Raw genomic sequence first — 5174 nt, forward strand, 5'->3', positions numbered from 1 at the left:
TGTGTATGGATCTGACTTTTGGACAATGTTAGCTTTTACATATGCAAAAAAGAAAATTGAACCAACAAGAATGAAAGGGATCTTAAAACTGAATATAAACAGACAGAAATAAACCTAACTATATTTAAATAAGTAATATAACCATTGTGAAGGAAAATAAAAAATGGATCCGGATTACTTTTGAGCACAGTACTTTGGCTATATTCCCTTAGTCTAAAAACAAAACTAAAATGCAAACAAATATTGAACACTATTTAATAGATTGTTTTCAGGGACTTCCCTGGTGGCGCAGTGGTTAAGAATCCGCCTGCCAATGCAGGGGACACAGGTTTGAGCCCTGGTCCAGGAAGATCCCACATGCTGCGGAGCAGCTAAGCCCGTGCGCCACAACTACTGAGCCTCTGTGCCACAACTACTGAAGCCTGTGCACCTAGAACCCGTGCTCTGCAACAAGAGAAGCCACCTCAGCGAGAAACCCGCGCGCCGCAACAAAGAGTAGCCCCTGCTCGCCGCAACTAGAGAAAGCCCGCGTGCAGCAACGAAGACCCAATGCAGCCAAAAATAAATAAATTAATAAATTAATAATAAAAAATAGATTGTTTTCTTTAGTGGAATGGATATAGCAATTCTGAAACTATTTCGTGTATATCATAACACTGAACAAATGAAAATAAGACGTTGATGCCGTTGAGAGCCAGAGTTCTCACTGTGGGAAAAGGGAGATGCAAATCAGGAATTGGAGAAAGAACCCTGTGGTGTTGTACTGGAATTAGAGGTACCAGTACTGAATTCATGATTAAAAATAGTTGAACTATATTAAGCTGCCTTTCCTCCTTGGCTCTGTTTACTTAAAGGGCCTAGAAGCAGTTACTCCCCAGTAGCAATAGATATATCTGGTGCCCAGATCTTGGCTTCTAAATACCATTCCCCACCTAAAGGGGTGCTCTTTTGGAGAGAGGGATGATTTCCAAGGCTAGACAGGGAAAATACAAGGTGAACCTGGAACACAGTATTATACCAGAAAGCAAGGAAATGCTAAAAAAATAATGAGCATGTGTCAAAAGGACACAGAAGCCAGCTTAAAGGGGGTCTCAATGGCCAAATCTAGGACAAGTTGAACAATAAAATGAATAATGACAATAATGGATTATAACCTATTAAATAAAATAAGAATCCATGAGGTTTTTTTTTTAACTGGTGATAATAAATATACAGATAAATAAGAGAGAAGGGAAAGATCTTGCTTACAGTAGAATGCTAACTAAAAAAATGTAGATGGACTAATGGAGTTATAGAATCACCATCTTTTTTTTTTCGGCTGCACGGCTTGTGGGACCTTCGTTCCGTGACCAGAGATTGAACCCAGCCCACAGCAGTGAAAGCACATAGTCCTAACCACCGGAACACCAGGGAATTCCCTAGAATCAACATTTTGCAACTATCATAGTAATTGATTCAGGCAAGAATTATCGGTGAATGTGGAAACCTTTGGGCAAAAGTTTTGACAAGGAACAGGATATTTACATAGTCTCAGCGTACCTCTCCACAGATTACTCATTATTTACATAGGAAAAAAATACTAACTTTACAGTGAAGACCTAGCAGATACCACCTTAACCAACTGATCAAAATGAATACGATCAATAATGGGACCAGGTAACACCGTATTTCTCCTCATGTGACACACCATCCCATAGGTAGTATTCCTGCCCACTCCACAAAAGAAAAATATAAATCTCATCATAAGGAAATAGGACACAAACCCAAATAGAGGGAAATTCTATAAAACAATGGCCTGTAATTTAAAAAAAGTCAGTGTCATGAATAACAATCTATTTTAGATGAAAAGAAACTAAAGAGTCATGACAGTTAAATGCAATGCATGATTAGGGATCAAGCACTGGATCAGACCTTGTATAGGATGGAAAACTGCTATATAGGATATTATCAGGCCAATAAGTGAACTTTGAATTTGGACTATAAATAAGGATTATATCAGTGATAAAGTTCCTGAATGTAATCTTCATACTGGGGGTGGGGGTGGGGAGAGGGGTGTATAGGTATGTAAGAGAATGTCCTTGTCCTTAGAAAATACACACTGAAGTATTTAGGGTGTTAGGGGTAAAGGCTACAATTCAAATGGTTCAGAACTACCCCCCGACCACACACACATATAGCTATATATTTATGTGTGCATATGTACACATACACACACACACAGATAAAGAGACTGTGGCAAAATACTAACTTTTGGTGCCCCTGGATAAAGAGTATATGGGAATTCTTTGTAATGTTTTTACAACTCTTCTGAAAGTTAGGAATTATTTTAGAGTAAAAAGTTTAAAAATAAATTGGAGATGAGTAAGTAGAAACAGTATGTAGATAACCCTTTTGAGAAATTTGGCTGTGAAGGGGAGCAGAGAAGTAGACCCAGAGTCAGGGTTGTGAAATATCTCTTCAAAGACGGGAGAAACTAGAATAGGTTTGCATGGTGATGAGAACAATGATGGGCCTCAGTTCCTCCTTTTTAAGAAGAGAGATTTGATGATATACCCTTTCCTCAGGCCCTCTAAGACTCTCCTACCTTTAGATAATGTGAGCTCCTCTGAAAACACATTTTATTCCGTAAACTTCAACCAGGAAAAGACATTTGGGCCACCACTGGAGGGCAGTACAAAATGATGCTGCATGTCTTTCTGGTGGTTTTATTGTTTCAGCTGCTGGAACAAAACAAAGCCCTTTACATGATTTTCTCTCAAATGTGTTACATGAAATAAACCTCCTTCTAACAACTTTTCTTTCTTTTTTTTAAACATATTTATTGGAGCATAATTGCTTTACAATGGTGTGTTAGTTTCTGCTGTATAACAAAGTGAATCAGCTGTATGTATACATATATCCCCATATCCCCTCCGTCTTGCGTCTCCCTCCCACCCTCCCTGTCCCACCCCTCTACAAAGCACCGAGCTGATCTCCCTGTGCTATGCAGCTGCTTCCCACTAGCTATCTCTTTTACATTTTTTAGTGTATATATGTCCATGCCACACTCTCACTTTGTCCCAGCGTACCCTTCCCCTCCCCGTGTCCTCAAGTCCATTCTCTACGTATGTAACGCACAACTTTTAGCAAATGTTTTACAGAAGAAAAGCCCAACATAATTCATAACAGGAGTTTGGCAGGCAGAGTGAAGTGGTGAGAGGGTCTCATGCTTGGAAAAATGCCTGTCACATAAGTTTAATAAAGAGTAAATGATAGCAGAAAATTTAGAGCATGTCAGAGTTGGAAGGGACCCTAGAGAAGGATGACAGCAGCGCCCTTTTTAAAGATAGCACCTTGGGTCCAGAGGAGGGGAAGGACTTGGCCAAAGCTACAATGACAGAGAAGGTAATGGTTTCAACATTTATCTGGTTAGTCTGTGAAGACAGAGGTTGTGATATCTTCAAATGACATCATAAGTATAGCTTGCAAAGAGACTGATCCCATCATTGATATTGATACTGAGTTCCTGAAAAAATTGTGACACCTCAGTTGCAAGACTGTGTCCCTTCCATCTTCCTCAACCTTGGGAGAATATGACTATTTGCCTTCCACTCTTATCTGCTGCAACCGGTCCTAATGCTCTGGACAGCATAATTCTGATCATATCCAGCCTATTTCCCACACCTTTCTCACAGGAGCTTCAGACCCATAAGGGATCACATGTCAGGCTTTCCTACCAACATTGGGGAGGGGTGGAGTGGAAGGCTATTGGAAAGAAAGTGAATGGGCATGTGGCAGTCCATTGTTTGGAAAGAAACAGCCGTATCAGTGCATTCGAGGGGAAATGATCTTAAAAGGACAATCAGAAAATCCTAGTGAAATGTAAAAACTCTAAATATGACCTAAGTACATAAAGGAAAAGAAAGACTTTAGACTGATCAAAATACAGAAAGCAATATGACTTCATATCACGCTAATAAGTAGACTCAATTACATAGAAGGCCCCTAATGTCACTATTACCTACATAAAATGTTCAGGCATTAGCCTGGCAATTTAGCTCCCACCCCGTGCTCCAGCCATTGTTTCCTGAACACTTGCTGCCATGGTACAACTGCTATGATATATCAGGCTATGCTCTATACTTGCTCCATGTTGAGGCTCATCTCAAATGCCACCTTCTTTGCCTGCATTCCTTTATCTGACCCTCACACTTGCTTGAAGATTCTTTGTGGCTACAGCCATTACATGTGCCTGTCTTTAGCATTCATTTCATTCTGCCTTGTCTTCCCCACTACATAGTGAGCACTTTGAGGTCTTACTACTACTATTTTTTTAAATTTATTTACTTTTGGCTGCTTTGGCTCTTTGTTGCTGTGCGCGGCTTTCTCTAGTTGCGGCAAGTGGGGGCTACTCTTCGTTGCGGTGCACGGGCTTCTTATTGCGGTGGCTTCTCTTGTTGCAGAGCATGGGCTCTAGGCATGTGGGCCTCAGTAGTTGTGGCTCACAGGATCTAGAGGACAGGCTCAGTAGTTGTGGTGCACAGGCTTAGTTGCTCCGTGGCATGTGGGATCTTCCCGGACCAGGGCTCGAACCCGTGTCCCCTGAATTGGCAGGTGGATTCTTAACCACTGTGCCACCAGGGAGGCCCTACTGCTATTATTTTAGGGATTGTTTCCATTCATTAATAATCTACCAATAATCTTTCTTACCTTTCTATACCTCTCCTGTCTTTCCAGCTCACTCACTCCAACAGTTCTTTGGTTCCCCCCTTGGCCCTACAATCTAGTGATCCTAACACATATTCACCATTCCTTATCCATTCCATGTCCTCTCACTTCTCTTTTTATCCACTTCACTTCCAAAATCCAATGTTATCATCATTCCCTTGATATGTCCTCTCCTCTCCTGCCCCGTCTTGCTTTGTTATTTTGCTTCACAAAATCCCTACCCTGGACAATCTAACTCTTCACTTACTCTCCACCTTTGGGAAAGTGGATGAAGAAAAACCCACGACTATATCAACTGGACTCTTAAAATTCATCACCACTAACCTCATGTGGGCAGTTAGTGCTACCTGGGAATCATTTTATTTTAAAAGTCCATCCAGGGCTTCCCTGGTGGCGCAGTGGTTGAGAGTCCGCCTGCCGATGCAGGGGACGTGGGTTCGTGCCCCGGTCCAGGAGGACCCCACATG

Source organism: Physeter macrocephalus, chromosome 4 (assembly GCF_002837175.3).
Source record: "Physeter macrocephalus isolate SW-GA chromosome 4, ASM283717v5, whole genome shotgun sequence".
Lineage (NCBI taxonomy): Eukaryota > Metazoa > Chordata > Mammalia > Artiodactyla > Physeteridae > Physeter > Physeter macrocephalus.